Source organism: Rhinopithecus bieti, unplaced genomic scaffold (assembly GCF_001698545.2).
Source record: "Rhinopithecus bieti isolate Rb0 unplaced genomic scaffold, ASM169854v2 scaffold_15850, whole genome shotgun sequence".
Lineage (NCBI taxonomy): Eukaryota > Metazoa > Chordata > Mammalia > Primates > Cercopithecidae > Rhinopithecus > Rhinopithecus bieti.
The window spans coordinates 1,604,593-1,624,663 of record NW_016809273.1 but is presented as its reverse complement, the minus strand read 5'-3'; the positions used below and the strand labels follow the sequence as shown (position 1 = coordinate 1,624,663).

Below are 20,071 nucleotides of genomic sequence, written 5' to 3'. Positions count from 1 at the left end.
CTTCCTCAGTACTAACATGTGTATAAAATAGCCTAGTATTTTGGAAATCAGACTGCATTTTTAAATTCATTTGTACATGTAATATGATGGCATTCTAATTGTTTTTCTCCCCACCTAAAGGCTATTAGTCATTTTACGGCCTGTGTGTCCCAATTGATGCTTTATTAGAATTGAGGAAGTATGTTCATTTGCTGTGTATTGATAATCAGTATCATGTTATTCTCATGCTATAACCATGGTAAGCATCCCTGACACTGGCAATATGAATAGGTATGATGTCCACAGGAAGGTACTTTCTTTGTAGAATTTTCTCAACAATTCACATGCTGCCCCTGGGTAGCTACTATATGTTGTATAATGTAGTCCTGGGAGGTAGTTATCTTTACATAATATTAGTTAAATAGGAAAGACTCGACAAATTTTATTAATTTTATTGTGACACTTAAAAAAAAAAGCATAAAAATGCTAACTAAATAGCAGAAGGGCAGTAATTTTCTTTCATATTACCACACTAAATTTAAGTAAAACACCAGTAGGATAGCAAACAAAAGAAACAGAAATGTCCAGGTACAAACTACTTTCTGCTTTGATGGATACTCAATGTGTTATGATGTTAGATGGTGAACACAGAATTTGTTGAACACTCACTATATGGTGGGTTCTTTGAAAGGTGCTATTCATTTATTGTGATCCCTGCTTTGTGGATGAGGAGACTGAGACTGAGAGAGGTAACTCATCCAGGGTCATACTTACAGTCAGCAGTGGAGCCAGGATTGGAATTAAGATGCCCCTTCATTCAGCTTTAGGGTACTTGCTCTCTTCTTTACAGTGCTGGTTTAATTTGAAAGCAGCCTAAGGCCAGTCCAGGAGCTACCTGCAGGAGCAAGATTCATAGACATGCAACCTGTATAGTCTCACTTAGAAACCCCCACCCCGCCGATGTCCGCTCCTATCCTCATTGCATTCCCCTCCCCCAACCTAGTTTAAGGCTCTGCTATCACTATTTTGACAATTTTAAATTCTTAATAACTTTGAATAAGCAAACTTGCATTTTCATTTTGCACTGAACTTTGCAAATTAAATAACCAATTCTATTCACTATAGAAATTTCACAGAATACTTTTCACCTCAGTTATTGTTATTGAATTATTTTCCTTTTGAAAAAGATATCCAAGCAGACTGAATTTTCCTCCGTATATGGGTACGAATTAGCAATTTGTTCCTGTAATTCCATTTCTAATCTACATCATTTCAAACTGACTCTACTAGGCATAGACTCTTTGGTCAGTTTTTTTGGGGTCTTCAGTCCTTCTTAAGGTTGGCCTATGGATTAACCCTTTTTTTTCCCCTCTTTTTCAGAAGGTTTATCACAGAGTTCTCTCCTTCTTCAGCTAATTTCCTCCCTCAGATTGTGACTGAGGCTATTAATTCAATTATTTATTAAAAAGTAATGAAAAAACTTACTACAAAGGTTGCACACTGTCACCAGCACATTCTTCAAAGAGCAGTTGCAAGTTGACCTTTTGATCAAAAGAAATGCACCAACCTGAAGCTGCACTTGCTCTTGCAGTTGTTCCTGTTATATTATTTATTTCATCTCTTTTTGGCCAGCTGGAGTTATAATATGCTTTGAGTTGCTAAAGGGGCTTTTAAGAAAGCAAGATAAATGCATTTATGTCATATGGAGGTTGCGTGCTAATTACTAATCTGACAGGGTGTAATAACAATACAAAAGCATCAGTGAAGAGAAAAAATTGAGCAGAATATGCAATTATTTTATGAAAGAGTTTCTTTCCTGGAGGGAGAAATCTGCACGTTTACCATCTGTAACAAAGGAGATGTTGAACTACATAAGTGAATTACCCCAGCTCTGAGTTCATGTGTATATGTAATGGGATGAACTCGAAATGACATTAAGTAATTTCATTATTGTCAAAAATACAAATAAAGAATGCTAAAAGGCATGACTAACATAGTGAACTCCAAAGATGGATTTTCAAAGTTTTGCAAAGGGCTACAGTAATTTATATGAGAAATCAAATGTGATATAAAGTAATATACATTTTCCCAGATTACAAAAATATATATTGCATAAAGCTATCATTATTCTTCATAACACATGTGAACAGAATATCCACAATATGCTGTAAGGAAAAGGAATCAGTCCATTAACACTGCAGCGTAAGAGTCAGAAGTTTCATTTCTCATAGCACAATTAGTAACAGAGTTAAATAATCTGGAAAATGACTCTGTTCATATAATGACTTAATATTTAGAAAGAATCTTACTTTAAATGACCATAGTGCAAAAGGGTTTTCATGCCAGTCTCAAACATAACATTGAAGTGTTTACCTCAGTTTCTGTAAGTCTCTTTCAAGGACTTTTCAAAAAAATAAAATAGTTACTCTTCCCCAAAAGTTGCCATGTTAATAGAGAATAGAAATATTACTTCAACAATACCATGTAATATTTCTCCATCCTTAAAAGTACAAATTTTGTCTTTCTGTTTTAACATTCAGGGTGCTAAATAATCTATATGGCTATATGTTTACTCTTTTAATGGGAACAAATGCACTTTAAAGATATGGAGACACACACATGCATTAATCTTAACTGGCCTGTGAATCCTAACAGCCAGTAGTATCACGTCTCTCTTTTGTAAGGTCAGAACAACTCCACCTCTATCCTCTTAGTATTCCGATTGGGTCTGAGAATTAAATTTACAAAAATTAGATTAACAGGAGAAAAGCAAAATGTTAAGTTTTATATGGCATGGGAGCCCTCATTAAAAAAAAAAAAAAATACTGAAGACCTAAAGAAGCAGTTAGAATCTATTACTTATATAGAGTGAATAAGACAAAGAGTAGTAAAAGCGAAGAAGCAACTAAATTATATATGGAGACTTCAGAGTTATATTAGCAGTGTCTGCATAGAATTCTCTCAGTTTCAACTTCCCGTCCTTGAGGATAAGGACGTTGCCTCTTTCTAATATAGGAAGAGCACCTTTCACATGGGAATTTCTTGTTCTGCTCTTGAGAAACAGCACAAGGTCAACGTGATCTTTTCACATCTGCTATTTTTCAAGTGTCTTTAACTTAAATAGTCAATATTCAGGAATAGCACATTTTAACCCCTTCACCATCCACCGAGAGCACTCAGACAGCTGCAGAGAACTGTTGAAAAGATTATGCTTTAGCTTGGGCTATATGCCAGAACTATGATTAAAAGATTGGAAGACAAGCATGTTTAGGAAAAAGAAGTGCCTTCAATTACCTATGCTGTTGTCGCCTTTACTCTTTCTTTCTCCTGAGATTATTTCATGACTTCAGGTATGCCTTGCATACTTATTTAATTTTGTGATATTTTTGTTTTGTAATTTTTTTAAAAACTTATGAAATAAAGTCAAACATTAATTGTATTTAGTAGATGTCTTTGAGCTCTAATGTAAATCACTTGTGTTGTGGCACCTCAGAGGAGCATTCTTCCCTTACAGACTGTCCATACATGACATCAATTTATTAGGTTGGTGCAAATGTAATTGCGGTCGGACTGTGAATTTTAAATCATTACAACTAGGCTCAAACACATCTTTGTTAGTCAAAATAGCAACCATTACAATCAACACATTTTTGCCAGTGAGAAATAAGTTTGTTTATTCTTGTAGCGTAAAAATAATGCTTCGGGATTTGACAAACTCTTGGAAAACATGTTCTGAATCCTGCTGGTTGTGGAAGCATTTTTCACAGTTGTCGAGATACCTGAAGAAGTGGTAGTCAGTTGGCGAGAGGTCATGTGAATATGGCAGATGAGGCAAAACTGTGTAACCCAATTCATTCAACTTTTGAAGCATTGGTTGTGCACTGAACGTGTGGTCGGGCATTGCCATAGAGAAGAAATGAGCCCTGTTGACCAATGCTGGCTGCAGGCATTGCAGTTTTCAGTGTGGGATTCAGAAACTGTAGTGGATCAGACTGGCAGCAGACCAACAAACAGTGACTATGATCTTTCCTTGGTGCAAGTTTGGCTTTGAGACGTGCTTTGGAGCCTCTTCTTGATCTAACCACTGAGCTGATCATTGCGGTTGTCGTATAAAATTCACTTTTCATCAAGTCATGAATTTTTTTTTTTTTTTTTTTTAGTTTTCTTTTCTTTTTTTCTTTTGAGACAGTGTCTTGTTCTGTCACTCAGGCTGGAGTGCAGTGGCCTGATCTCGGCTCCCTGTAACCTCCACCTCCTGGGTTCAAGCAATTCTCCTGTCTCAGTCTCCTGAGTAGCTGGGAGGGACTACAGACGCAAGCCACCCCACCCGGCTAATTTTTGTATTGTTAGGAGAGACGGGGTTTTGCCTGTTGGTCAGGCTGGTCTCAAACTCCTGACGTCAGGTGATCCAGTCACCTTGGCCTCCCAAAGTGTTGGGATTATAGGCATGAGCCACCACGCCCGGCCACGCATGTCACATCTGATCAAGAAACGCTTAATTGCTGTTGCACAGAATAAGAGAAGACAACACTTTAAGACAATGATTTCTTTGATTTTCTCTCAGCTCATGAGGCACCCAATTACAGAGCTTTTTCACCTTTCCAGTTTGCTTCAAATGCTGAAGGACCATAGAATGGTCGACACTGAATTCTTCAGCAACTCCTTGTGTAGCTATAAGAGGATCCCCTTCAACGATTGCTCTCAACTGGTTGTTGTCAACTTCCAATGACCTGCCACTACGCTCCTCATTTTCAAAGCTCTCCTCCATTTCAAAACCTCTTGACCCACCACTACAGTTCACGTTCCTTAGCAGTTCCTGGGCTAAATATGTTGTTGATGTTGTGAATTGTCTCCGCTGCTTTATGACCCATTTTGAACTTGAATAAGAAAATCGTGGCTGGGCGCGGTGGCTCACGGCTGTAATCCCAGCACTTTGGGAGGCTGAGGAGGGTGGAACCTGAGGTAAGGAGGTTGAAACCATCTTGGCCAACATGGTGAAACCTGTCTCTACTGAAAATACAAAATTAGCTGGGTGTGGTGGTGGGCACCTGTAGTCCCAGCTACTCAGGAGGCTGAGGCAGGAGAATTGCTTGAACCAGAGAGTTGGAGGTTGCAGTGAGCCAAGATCACGCCACTGCACTCCAGCCTGGCAACATAGCAAGACTCTGTCTCAAAAAAAAAAAAAAAAAAGGGAAAATCACTTAGATTTGCTTTTTGTCTAACATCATTTCCATAGGCTAAAATAAATATGAAATAAACAAGTAATAAGTCATTAGCAAAAAAACATAAAGTGAGAAATGCACATTAAAATGATGTAAACATAACCACATTTATTTAAGAATATGTTCCAATATCAAACAGCAAATTTCAGCAATGCAAAAACCGCAATTACTCTTGCACCAACCTGCACTGTCTGCATTTTCCACAGTAAATATTTCTGAGAAGAAAACAAAAATAATATTATCTGAAAATAATTTATAAAGCAGTTTTTAAATTGTAATTCCATCTTTGGGTATTTTTCTTTGTGCTGATGTATGTCTTCTAATTCCACATATGTCTAATTCTTATTCTAATATGACTGTACAATTCATAATTTGAAAAATTACTTAAATATATGCATTTACTGTAATAGCCCTGTAAGTTGAAAAAAAAAAAAAGCAGTACGCCATATAGTTTACGCAACATGACATAAGTTTTATAAAAAGTACATGTAAACATGCATAAAGAAATCCAGAAACATGTATTATATACAAAAATATGTGATGTATCCAGTGGAGCTTAATCCTACCAGTGTTATCACCATTTGTAAACATTTAGAAGACTGGGATCCAATCTGCTCAACTAGATTTTTTAAGTGAGTAGGACGGATCACTGCTTATTAAGCACACAATATAAACAAGGCACTTTTGTCTTGCTTGGTTGATTTCATGCTCATAGAGTAAGCAAAAAGGAAATGTGCCATCAGGCAGGTGAACAGTATCCCTCATATGTGAACCTTTTGAGAACTGGATGAGTTTTTAGTTTTCCCATATTATGTTAGTCTCATGTTTCTTTACTTTTCTTTTTTTATTGAGTCTGGTTTCCTGAAAGCTTCTCTCTGAATATATTTAAGGATGAACTCATTGACCTTTTTTTCTTCCATTCATCTGGATTATTCAGCATCTTGGAAATAATGACAGGAAATAAGTGTGATTCTAATTTCAATATTGCTTTATTTAAAACTTCAAATTCATTTTATTGATGACAATGGATATTTCAAGAAGATGTACATGAGTCATCCCCTAGCCCAGTGATAAAGTGGGAGAAGGTGAAAATGCAGTAATTTCCTTCCTCCTTTCCTTCTGCACCAATTCCCAATCCCCTTAGAATTCTCTTGTGCTATGTAGAAAAGGACACATAGGGCTTCACATAGGTGAGGCATAATTTGTTTTCTGAATTTTTGAACATTTGAAGTGTTTCATTCCCCAGAGTATTCACCGTGGCATCACTTTTAAGTCGCTAGCTGTCTCACATTGTGATGTTTCTTGCCCAAGCTCAAGTTTTGTACGATGCCTTATTTTCCTGTGATCATCTTCATATGAATGTTTCAAGGAGGTTTACAATTACATCAGTAATGAGGGCTGAATATTATCACTCCTTCAGTCAAAACTATTTTGAGCATCCAAAAGCTTGATTTATATCATGTATTAGTGTATTTATTTTGAACAATGGAACTGCTTAAATCTGAGAAATAGCTTTTTGTGTAGTATAAGCCACATTTCTGGTTATCATATTCTATTACTATGACATGAATTTTTGGTAAGAAATTACTTATTAAACATAATCAAAAGTCCATTACTGAGAGTTGTGACATAGAACAGTAATATTATTCTGCTCAGTATACTGCCACCCATTTTTTGTAAGTGAAATTCATTAAGAGAATTAGAGAATTTCAACTGTCATGTCATAAGAGAGGTAAAATTTTTTTTCAGCTAATACCTGATTTCCTTAAACATTTACTATCTTTAAAATATCATGGTCTATCTCTGTAGATTATGATTATGACACACATTCTGTAGACTCAGAATTTATCTTCCTTTTCAAATTTGAGTAATGCCAAAATGTTTTCCAATGAAAAGCAAGGTGTTTAATAAGATTGTTGGTTAAGAACTGAGTATTTATATATTCTAAAAGTTTTTTTAGAACTCTATTTAGAATTTTAGAAATAATGTAGTCAAAAGATTCTTTGCCTACATTATTTCATTTTGTTTCCAATGGAATTCCATAGCAACTGTATTATTGTCTCCATTTCACAAGAAATGAAGATTCATATACAGTAAAAGGTAGGGCCAAAACCAAAGTATAGGCACATCTTACAATTGTGTGATTATTAATGAGCAACATAATTTGTGATGCATACTTTATTTATGGTACTTTTTGTTTTCAATATAATGGAAGAAATGTTACTCCAAATAAAATTGATCACAGCTTAGTTTAATGTTTGTCTCATGAGATCTTCCCTTCTATTTTTATCTTATCTATTTGCTTTTTAAAAAACCCTTCTATATTCTCTACCCCACCTCACGGCTCATCTCTACATCACAGTTTTCCAGGTACGTTGCCCACTTAAAAAATGTTCATGTTGTTATTAATTCTGAGTTCATATTCTCAAGAGAAGAAAGCTGATAGACTAAATTCATATTTTGGTGTGATATCAGAACATAATGGCACTGGTCGATCTATTTGTTTTGTTGTGGCCTCTGAGTTACATTTGTTTCTGGTACAGTCAGCTTAGGTTGAATATAAAGGATCATGAGGCAAGCATTGTTACCTAAAATTTACCCCCTTCACTAGATATCTATAGGACAATCATGGACACCCGGAATAAGCAATGGGAAAGAGGGGTTGAGGTGAGCAGATGACGGGTGAATATTTTTCTTGATATTTAAAATGATAAAACTTAATCAGGAATGTCATATTTTAAAATGATAAACTGCATTAGAAGACATAGCACTGCTAGGAATGACAAATGGCAAATGCTTCATTCAGGGCTCAATTTTTATTTGATACTGAGAGCTCATACTGCCACTCAGATAAGCTCAGTACAGAAAACTTTCAAAATGGAATCCTTTGTAATCCCTGGAAATTCCCTGGGAGGACCTCTGGATGAGGATACTCCACTGTTACCTAAGCCTTCTTCCATCTCTACAATTTATATTCTTAGTTGCATTTCTTGAAGGTTTTGTACTACAGAACACTTTAAAGTATAACCACTGCATTTTTGCTGTTCTAATACAAACTTGACTTTTTTATCTGAAGAGCAGAGATCGAGAAATGTAAGCAGTTTGTAAAAGGTCATCTAACCAAGGAGAGCTATGAATTCAAATACCTGTTTTATCAGATCTGTTAGTGTTCCTTAAACCACCCTTCTTCTGTCCAAAGCTAAATTTAAAAATATTCTAAATAATTGGACACAGCTGTTATTCAATTTGTTTGGAAACAAAGTGAACTAACTGAATACCCTGATTTCTGAAGATATTTTATATATCAACTCTTTGGATAGTTAATTTTCAATATTGAGGAAACAGTAAGCTATATTATAATGAAAACCAAAACTTGTTTGAAATCTTTCTTTGATTCATAAGGAACTGCGGTAACACTTTAATGAACATTTTTGCTGTGTTCAGAGTGCTGCTTCTTCCATAATTTATAAATTGAAGCCTAATCTCTGATGTGGAAGTATTAAGAGGTAGGGCCTTTAGGAGGTGATTAGGCCATGAAGGCTCTGTCCTCATAAAGGGGGTAGTGTCCTTATAAAAGAGGCTTGAGGGAGACCTTTTGCCCTTCCGTCATGTGTGAACACAGCTATAAGGCACCGTCTAGGAGAAGAAGACCCTTACCAGAGTCTGAATCTGCTGGTGCTTTGATTTGGACTTTCCAGTCTTCAGAACTGCGAGCAGTAAGTTTCTATTGTTTATAAATTACCAAGTCGAAGGTATTTTGCTATAACAGTCAAAACGGACCAAGACAGAAATTGGTACAAAGAAATGGGGGTACTGTATTTGCTCTCAGAAATACCTTAAAATGTGGAGTGGCCTTGGAACTGGTTAATTGGTAGAGGCTGAAGGTACATACTAGGAAAAGCCTACATCATCATGAATGGAGCATTAAGGGCGATTTGGGGGAGGGTCAGAAGAGAGCTATAGAGAAAGTCTCAGTCTTCTTAAGAGATTGCCTGAGTGGTCGTGTGATCATGTTGGTAGGAATATGGATAGTGAAGACCATTCTGGTGAAGTTTCAGCTGCAACTAAGCTACATGTTATTGGAAACTGAAGGAGAGGCCATCCTCGTTGTAAAGTGTAAAAGAACTTGGATGAATCGTGTTAGTGTTCTAGCGCTTTGTAGAAGGAGAAACTTACAAGTGATGAAATTGGATATTTAGCAGAATAAATATCTAAGCAAGGTGTTGAGAGGTTGAGGGTATGGCGTGGTCTCTCTTGACTATTTACAGTAAAATGGAAGAAGAGAGAACAAATTAAAAATGGAACTTATAATCAAAAGGAAGCAGTATTTAAGATTTGAAAAATTCTTAGCCTGACCATGTTTAAAGTATGAAAAAGACAGTTTCAGAGAGAACACCAAGGATGTGGCCAAGCAAACCTTGCAAGCAACTCTTGAATAAGGAGATTTGTATGAATAGAAAGAATCTAGGTGCTGCTCCTCAAGAGAAAAAAAAAAGAATGACCCTGGGTCAGGCACGGTGGCTCACATCTTTAATTCCAGCACTTTAGGAGGCTGAGGCAGGCAGATCGCTCGAGGCCAGGAGTTCAAGACCAGCCTGGCCAACATGGTAGACCCTGTCTCTACCAAAAATACAAAAAATTAGCCAGGTGTGGTGGCACCTGCCTGTGGTCCCAGTTACTCATGAGGCTGAAGCATGAGAATCACTTGAACCTGGGAGGCAGAGGTTGCAGAGAGCCAAGATTGTGAATTCTGTTACTGCATTCCAGCCTGGGCTACAGAGCGAGACTCTGTCTCAAAAAACAAAAAACAAAAATAAGCACACACACACACACACACACACACACACACACACACACACACACACAATGACCCTGAAGGCATTTCAGAGGCAGGATTGCCTTTCCCATCATAGGCCCAGAATTCCAGGGTCTTCAGAGGGAGAGTGGTTTGAAGGATCTACCCCACCTGTGACTCCAGCAGGTAGAAGTGCACTTCCAGCTGCCCCTCCAGAGGGCACAGGTAGTACCTTGATAGTATTTGAAAGGTGCTATTTCTGCTCGCATGCAGAGTACACAAGCTCTAGGCACATAGTTATCTCCACTTCAGTTTCAAAGAATAGTCCAGAGAGACTTGAAGCTTAAGAATAATCTCTGGCTTGATATCTTAACCTTCCAAACAAACTGGGGTGGTAAATGGGTCCTCAAGGCTCCAGGAAGCCATGGCCCCATGGTTTTGCTGGGCACAGCTCATGCAGAAGCTCTGATACATGGAAGTCACACTCCTGCATCTCTCCTAGGCAAGAGTGGCACACTGGTAGCTCTACTGGTCTCTTGTCTTGGGAATATCCTTCCCTCCACAGTTCTCTTGGGCCTGTTGTTTGCCCTGTTGGATTTTGGACTTTCTTGAGACCAGGTACCTCTTGCTTTCTTACTATTTGTCACTCTTGAAATAGGAATGTCTATGTCTGTTTCACCATTGTATTTTGGAAACACATCACTTGTTTGATTTCCCAAGCTCACAGCTGGGAAGAAATTTGCTTCAGAATGAATTATAACCTTAAGTTTCACTCATATCTTATTTAGATGATATTTAGATGTACCTTTGGACTTAGACTTTAAAGTTGATGCTGGAATAAGATAAGACTTTTGGAGTATTTGAGTGAAGTAAATGTATTTTGCAAATGAGAAGGACGTTAACTTTGGGGGACCAGGGACAGAATGCTGTGATTTTAATGCTTCTCCTCTAAAATTTACAGATTAACACTTAATCCTCAAGTGACAGTATTAATAAATGAAGCATTTAGGAGGTGATTAGGTCAAGAGGGCTCTTCCCTCCTGAATATGATTTCTGCCCTAATAAAAGAGGTTTGAGGGAGACCTTTTGCTCTTCTGCCATGTGAGGTGCTGTTTAGAGCAACTGACTCTCACCAAACAGTAAATCTGCTGGTGACTTGATCTTGGACTTCCCAGCCTCCAGAACTGTGAATAATAAATATCTATTTTTTTGGAAATTACCTAGTCTAAGGAATTTTGTTATAGCACCCCAAACAGTCTAAGACAATCTTTGAATCCAGAAAACTGGATTCAATCAATCTATGCATGACCCAGAAGCAGTTTTGGTTTTCAGTGGATACTTAAATACTTAAGTTTTCTCACTTGTCATTCATCCTTTTTGCATACAAGTGAAGTGCAGAAATTTTTAGTTGCATAGCCCCTGTTTATCTGTTCAACTAGCTGGTTCTTAAGGATCAAATAGGGAACAAAATGAAAGAATATAGAAGTGTGTGCCATCAGCTATGCAAGTTTTCACTTTCCTGATTCTGGAATCTGCAGTAGGTTCCGTGGGTCCCTGGAAAAGTTCTTGGCCACATCTAGGTCAGTAAATTGCTTCAATGAGTTATACCCTTCTTTGTTGACTTTGCATTTTTATGTCTCAAAGGCAAGAGGTATATTAATTTTAAAAACTGTACTAACACTGTCCAAAAGTAATATAACGGGGCCACAAATGCAGTCATCAATTTTCTAGTAGCAACATTTCAAAAATAAATCCAATTAAATTAAAGATGAAGATAATTTTTTAAAATATATTTTATTTGCCTAGTGTTCAAAAATATTTTCATTTCAAATAAAATCAATATGACATGATTAATGAGATATTTTGTATTCCTTTCCTTCATACTGGGTCATTGAAATCCAATGTGTATTTTACTCTTATAACACTATTCAGTTTGAACTTGCAGCATTTCACAATCCCAAATACCACAAGTGGCTCCTGGCCACCATATTGGATGCTGCAGGTCTAAGCTCTCACTTCTAATCATTTTATGAGGCAAAGAAGCAGGAATGATTTTGTTATGACCAATTAATACATTATAGAAAAACTTTACAATGATCATTTTCACATACTGTAGTTTTATATGTTAAGATATGTGGAAATCTTTTATGTAAATGTGTATTACTAAATTATGATAGGAAATGAAAAAAATTGACTATAGAAACTAAAGTAAGTGGAGGTATATTCATAATACTAAATTATCCAAATGATATTATAAGCAAACATGAGTATATGAATATAGCCCTTACATTATTAAATTGAAAAAAGATGACAATCTGCATTTTCCATAGTAAATATTTCTGAGAATAAAACAAAAATCATATTAACTGCAAATAATGTTATAAAGCAGTTTTTTAAGTTGTATTCATCTATGGTATTATTATTTTTGTGCTGACATATGTCTTATTCTAATTCCCATATGTCCTAATACTTATCTAGTAATTAGGCTGTGCTATTCATATTCATAATTTGAAAATTAACTAAATGTATGCATTTACTACAATAACCCCTTAAGGTGAAAAAAAAGCAGTATGCAGGATAGTTTATGTAATATGATCTAAGTTTTATAAAAAGTATATGTAAACATGCATAAAGAAATCCAGAAACACGTATCATGTTATTAGCAACTGTTTTCTCTTGGTATTAGAATTGGAAGATCAGAAAAGAAATAACACCACTTTTCTTGTTGTGTGTACTTTTTTTTTAGTGAGAAATTTATGGAAGATTTTAAATTTTGTTTTCATATCTTTCCAATTAAATAAAAATGTAAAAGGAAAGCTGTCTAAAGTAGATATTTGTGTCTTTATTAATTTATGTTGCCATCATACATGTCATTTTGGTGCTCTGTCCTGTCTTTCTAAGGCTATCAGAAATTCAAGCAGATGCTATGATTGTTCTAGACTATTTAGATAGTCCAAATAGGGGAAACTGAAAACATTTATTCATGCAAGACACTAAATAATGTAATAACCACATAACATTTTCATTTCTGACAAGCTTCTGAAGGTCTAGGAACTACTAAAATGACAGTTAAAATAAAAATAATTCAGTATTTGATTGTGTTCAACCAGAGTAGATTCACTCTCCCTCTCGGAGACTAGAGCCCTTGATTTTCTGGAGAAGCAAATGGTTTATGGTGTTTAAAATTATTGGGACTATTATATTCATTTATTGATAAAGAATATGTTCATGATGGTTTTATTTGTTTGTTTTGTCTTTAAATAGTAAGTTTAGTGACCAAGGGTGATTTTAAAAAATTAAAACTCTTTAAGAGACCAAGTGTTGACAGGATTGGTGGGAATAACCAGCTGTAATATAAAAGAGAGTGGAAACCCTGCAAAATAAAGATCACAGGAGCATTTAACTGTTTTTCTCCCTGAGTATCTGCTAATCTAAGTAAACTGGGCTTTGAGGTTTGTTGCTCTGCTGGGCAGAAGGAGGAAAGTCAAAGTCAGTGCCTGCCACCTGGGGCTGGGAACCCCATGGGAAACCAAACCCACATTAAATAAGGACCACAAAATACCACACCATCAGGAAAAGAGGAAGTAATAATGTTTCCCATTGTCAGAAATGGGGATGAAGTTGGAGGGAAAGTCTCCATCTACTGTCTAGAGAAGACGAAAAAGGAAAACAAGTAAACAAAGCAATCTTGAGTTGTGGCTGTGGGCTGTAAATTATTATAACATCTTTGTCTTTTACTCTGAATGAATTAGTGGCCCTTATGGGGCTTGAGGCAGAAAAGTAATAGGATCTGAATTAAGTTTTAGAAGTATCCCCTGGGCTGCTGTGTGGCAGATGGTCTATAGAAGGAAGGGTGGATGCAAAGAGGACAGTTAGTTTGTTGGTGCAGTAGCTTATCAAGAGGATGTTCAGACCACAGTGACAAGTAGAAGTGATAAAAAGAGTCATGCCTAGACATTTTTCACAGGTACAGCAGTTTGGATTTTCTGACTATAAATATGGAATGTGAGCAAAAGGAGTCTGACACCAAAGTAGTTGAAAACACATACACCCTTAAATCCAGCAATTTCACTCAAAAGTATATTTGTTAGAACTATTCCTACTTATGTCAGCAAGGACATCTGTACAAGAATATACTGTTGAACATTGTTTATTATTGTTCATTTTGTTCCCATTACCAGGGGAATAAACAAAATACAATATTTTAAAATCATGTAATACTATTCAACAATTAAAGTGAAATAGATCTATGTCCATTAACATGGCTAATCTCAAAAGTGAAATGGAAAAAAAAAGAATAGGTACAGTATAACACTCTTTATGTAAAGAATAAAATCCACAATTTAATATTATACATTGAGTAGAAATATATAAATTTTAGGAAACATATAGAAACTTGAATTAGACAGACATGCACAGATTCATGGAAGCAATAATTTTTTAACAATGAAGACAATTAAGAAAATCAAGATGAGTACCTTGGCATTTGTTATAATAATCTGCATTTCTCTATATTATCTAAAAAGATTCATTACGTTTATCAAAGTCTTGGTAAAAAAAAAAAGCTGTTTAAAAGAGAATTCTAACCAATAAAATTGCAAGTCACTTGATGGCGTGGATATAATTTTATATAGTTAGTTCCCAAGCTTGTAGCTACTCAAATTATGTTCAACAATTTTAGCAAAATTCATCAAAGGCTTACTGTGATCAGAAGATACTCAAAGAACAGGATTCTGACCCCGAGAAACACAATCAGGTTATATTTCTTGTTTTTCTTAAAATAGATACATTCCTCAAATGAGATAAGTAAAAGTGTAGGCAAAGTATGGGAGATGTGTATTTATTCTGATTGGGAGCAGTTTTTGCTGGGGGAAAAATGTGTATAATATTAATTTAGAAATGTATTGCATTGTTAGAATAAAAACGGAGGTTGCCAATTCCACAGAATCGTAGAAAGAAAGCCATATTTCAAGTGAGTAAGTTCAGAAGGTAAAGCAGCAAACTCTTCAGAACTGAATCTCAAACCTAAAAAAAAAAGTGTATTCTGTGTTTTTTTTCCCCAAAAGCTAGTTGAGTTGCAGCACCGGAATTTTATATGTCATTCTTAAGCCTTACAATCGCAGATGTTAAGCCTATCTTAATTAAACATGACATAAAATGTTAAATAACATATGTATGAATATTTTATGTGTGAAAACATTTTGAAACCTCCGCTATGCCACACAAATCTAAGGTACCCAGTTTTGTAAACACAGGTATATGAATCTAAGAATAATAATAAAAGCTATTTTAATGCTCACTTTCTTAGGGTCATGCATAATCGAAATTAAACTATTAAACTACCTCTGTGCATTACATTATTAAATTACTACTTCAGACCTAAGAGGTTGTAAGTACTAACATGAATGCTGCATTACAGATAATTAGCATGATGATAACTAACTGATAACTAGCTCAGTTAGTAAGTGGTTCTCTGAAGTTCTGTAACCCAGTTACTGGAACCTCTGTAGTTACTGAGTAGGGTATTTGTGGTCCTTTCTATAGATGGCCCTATAACCTGATCGTTAAATTTTTTTTGTAATCACTGGGATCTGGGTTCAAACTCTAGCTCAATTAATTACCATCTTAATTGCCTCAAAGGTGTTAAATTCTTAAGCTTTATGTTCCTTATTTAGGAAATTAGTGATTATACTAACTACAATAGACATGTTGTATGTTGTAAGAATAGTGTAAGAATTAAAGCAATGCCTAGGTTTAAAATAGTTCCTAGTGTCTAAATAACAATTAACACACGAAAACAAATTAGGAAACTTCCGATAATCTCAGATTATTCTGTCATGAATAGTTTTGTCATCATTTGGAATAAAGTACTTTCTTAAAACATTCAACATGTTGAGAATCATATTCAAAATCTAAGTACTAATAATATTCTAGTATTAAGCATAGATTAAATTTTGATTATTATAATTTTCTTTTTGTGAATTTTGAGAAATGATCACAATAGCATTTTTGTTCATGTGTTTAATCATTCACGGCATTCCATTTGAAGCCCAACAATATTAGAGTGTGACAACTGATGATTTAATTTTTATGTAATTAGTTCTCATTTTTTTCTTTTCTTCCTTGTTTTATATTACTTATCTAATCTTAAAACCTCACATTTCTTTGAGAGCGATACTTTGAGAAAATTCACAGAATTTGTTATGTAATGAAGAAAATAGCATCTTTGTAGGTTACACTATTCTAATGTTTTATTGGATGAAAAGTAAATCTTATTTTACTGATGATTATCACCATGTGCAAAAATAATTTTGTGAAGTATTATATTTCTGTTGGCGTCCTTTCTTATATTCATGTGATAAAACATTGATTTCCAAATATCCTTTCACAAATCCCTCAAACAATTACCAGTTTACACTTGAAATGCACATGATCGCTCTCTGTTTCTCCCTCTCTCTTTCCTTAATGCCTTCACCTATCCATTAAGTACGCATATAATTAGGCCTTAATTGCATTTTCTGTATCAATTTATCTTTCACTATTTCTTACGAGAATTCTCTATGAAACTAGACTACATATACATTGCTGTCTTCTCAAAATGGCCACAAATTTGGAAAAACTACAATCTACTCACTTTTACTCAAATATGAAAATAATCAGCATAGTCTAAAATCACCATTGTCCCTTGTAAAATACTCTTGTTCAAACTAAAAGCTAAACTTTTCATAAGTTCAAGCAACAGAGTTCTCTTCTATGAATTTAATTCACTTTGCACTAAAATCCTCTCACATAAGCAAGCAAGCCACATCATGACCTGATTACAAAAGTCAAATCTTAAAGCCCCTTGGAAGAAATCATCTCATGAAAATGAGACTTGAAAGAATGAAAATAACCAAGCTAAAAGAGCATTGAATGTGTATTAACTGATGGTTACCTGATCTCTCATTAATTCCTTAGTGTTCAAGCCCTCACTACTATCTTCTGTTAAAGTAAAATTCCTAAAAAACAGACAATAAAAACACATTGTATTTATAATAGAAGAATTCTATCAAAACTGATCATGATATTAAAAAATGCCATTAGGGAGAAAATATAGCATACTAGATGGAGATGTGGACTCTGACATTTAATAGACATGGATAAACACCCCATCTACTAATTTAATAGGCCTCTTGTATCCCAATCTAATCTAATCTATTTCAAGATCCAACTCTAGTGCTTTCTTATCCATGAAGCTCTCATACAGAACACTACAGACCATCCTCTTCTCCAAATAAGTTTTTCCCAATTCGTTTTTATTTCATACATATTGTTCATCTCTATGGGATATAAAATTATACATATAATTTAAGTTTAGGCTTCCCATCTAGACTATGAGCAACTTGATGAAAATGGGGTGATATTCCTCACAGTGGTTCTTGGCACTGTGCCTTTCTCAAAGTTTGTATTCATAAATATTTCCTTTCCATATTGCTTAAAACAGCTATCTAGGTTCAAGATAGAAGATTAAAAATTTTGATCTCATAAGTTTATGAGAAGCAGAACAAAATGTAAGTCTTTAATCAAAACAATTTTAACATTTATTTTCATGATTGCTAAAACAGTATTTAAATCATATTCAAAATAAGCAACTTTACCAAAAAAGCAAATAAATGGAACAGAGGAAGGAAAAGGAGATGAATTTTACATAAGAGCTACATTAATCAACATAGGAGTGGTTATTTGATCTAGATCAAATAATCCTAACTATGTGTGTTTAATTTTAAGACCCAATCTATTTCAACCCAAGACTTAGATGTATAACTGATCTTTCTTTTGTCTCCGGGTAGAAAGAAAAAAGTGCTATTTTCAGGCAGAGAAACATAACAGTTTTTTAAATGATCTAGCATTTTCAAATTATTTATACCTTACCTACTTACATTGCTTGCGCCAGATGTACAGATTTTACATCTGAATAATAAAGAAAACCATGTGTCCTTGTCTGTGAAGCTGCAATTTTACTTCAACAGTAGGAATTTGAGACCATTAATGACTACTCCAAATGTATCTTTCACATTTCAAATAAATTCACAAGCTAGAATATTCTGTTCTCCCTCCTGCCCAGGGATTTGTATATGCTACTTCTTCAGTCTGGATGCTTCTTCCTTACTCAGTCCACAACATGTACCTGCCTTTTGCCTCAGCAACATTTATTTATTTTTCAGCTCCCTTTAAATCCCATTTAATCAGAATAAAACCTTCCTTAATGTCCTCTACTCCTAAGCCAGCATCATTTATGATGAACTCTCCTGGTGATTGCTTCTGATTTGGAATTCTTATCTAGTTGTTAAATGTGGGGGTCATTGTATGATAATTTGATTTACTCCTTGCCTCCTCTATTAGACTGAAAGCTAGGGAGGTGATAATGAGTCATAGATGCTTTTATTCACAGTGTCAGATACACAGTAAGGTAGGTACCCTTATTAAGTGATAAACTAGAATTATTTACTTGAAGATATCAATTCATTTTTAAAGTACTGTGCAGCCTCTTCAATGTGGCATGAATACCAATTATTTTGGGATCAAATTACATTAATAGAAGTTTTAAAAATTGTCTACAGCAATGATTTATTTAATGCATTTGGTCTTTTTTCACTTATTCACCTAAGATTATGTTATGCTATTTACAAACCACCTATTATCAGTATGATATGTGTGTGTGTGTGTGTGTGTGTGTGTGTATATATATATATATATATATATTTTTTTTTTGAGATGGTGGAGTCTTGCTCTGTCACCCAGGCTGGAGTGCAGTGACATGATCTCGGCTCACCGCAACCTCTGCCTCCTAGGTTCAAGCAATTCTCCTGCCTCAGCTTCCCGAGTAGCTGGGACTACAGGTGCGTGCCACTATACCCAGCTAATTTTTGTATTTTTAGTAGAGACGGGGTTTCGCCATGTTGGCCAGGTTCGTCTCTAACTCCTGACCTCAAGTGATCCAACCACCTTGGACCCCAAAGTGCTGAGATTACAGGTGTGAGCCACACGCCCAGCCCAGATAAATGTTTTCTTATTTCTTCCACTCTTCTCAAAACTATCTACATGTTTGCCCAAAGCTACCAATAGACCTTTCTCTCCCACTATTTTTAACACTGATTTTATCGAGGCCAGTCTCTTTAGGAGTCAAGAGCTTGTGGACACTATCCCTGCTTCAGTTGGTCACCAAAAATACTCAGTCCCCTCAACACCCCCTCTTCCCCATTTAGCCAGGTTCTGATTATTTTAAACGTTCAACTTCCATCCCTCCTTCCCTCTGACTCCCCCCTACACTCTGTTGATTCGCTTCAACTCTCAATTGCTATTGTACTTTTATGCTGTTCCACACAATTTAGCAGTTACTCATAAGATGTCTTGTATTATTAATGGATATTTTACACATTCTAGCTTGCATCCCCTAACTAAAACACAAGCTTGCAGAGTCAGGAATTGTACAAAAACACTTCTGTATCCCAAGGCAGTTCCAAAGACTTCATGGCCAGAGTCCAAATCTCCATCAGGGCTGATCGTTATTCACCTATCAAGTCTTGGTTTCAAATACATTCGTGAAACCTTCATCCTCTCTAAGTACCTGGCACATAACTGTATTATGGTCATTTCAGCCCGTTGTGTTGTCATCTTTTTCTGCTTTTCTTTTGTCTCCCCACTAGGAGCAGAGCCTGATGAGGTAAAGGATTATGTATCTTATCAACTATATCGTTAGTATTTAGCACAATGCCTAGTGGAGGATAGGGGCTCACTATGTATTTGCTAAATGAATAAGTCAATAATCTTGGTCTCCTTTCATTTATGCAGGCATAGGGTATTTTTTCTTTATAAGAAGATTCAGAAAATGTGGATAAACTTTGAAAAAATTATCTGCTTTGATCTTTAAAACATAGGTAAAACCAAAAAAAATTTTTATTGACATTTTGTTCTGTGCACAGAGTGTAATACAGTTGTTAAATAGACTTGAGCTTTGCAATCAAACATGTCTGTGTTCTGATTCTGCATGACCTTGAGGAAGTTCCATAGCCTTCATAAGTCTCAGTGACCTCAT

General features: G+C 35.4%; 1 long non-coding RNA gene across 1 annotated transcript; it reads right to left on the bottom strand.

The window, feature by feature from the left end:
* Positions 1 to 659: 659 nt before the first annotated feature.
* Positions 660 to 19,605, bottom strand: LOC108540033 (uncharacterized). The gene is made up of 4 exons (XR_001888561.1): positions 19,550 to 19,605; positions 16,931 to 16,994; positions 1,465 to 1,646; positions 660 to 874 (listed from the first exon to the last, which is right to left on the bottom strand). It is a non-coding gene; the product is annotated as an uncharacterized LOC108540033 (long non-coding RNA).
* Between the last annotated feature and the right edge of the window lie 466 nt (positions 19,606 to 20,071).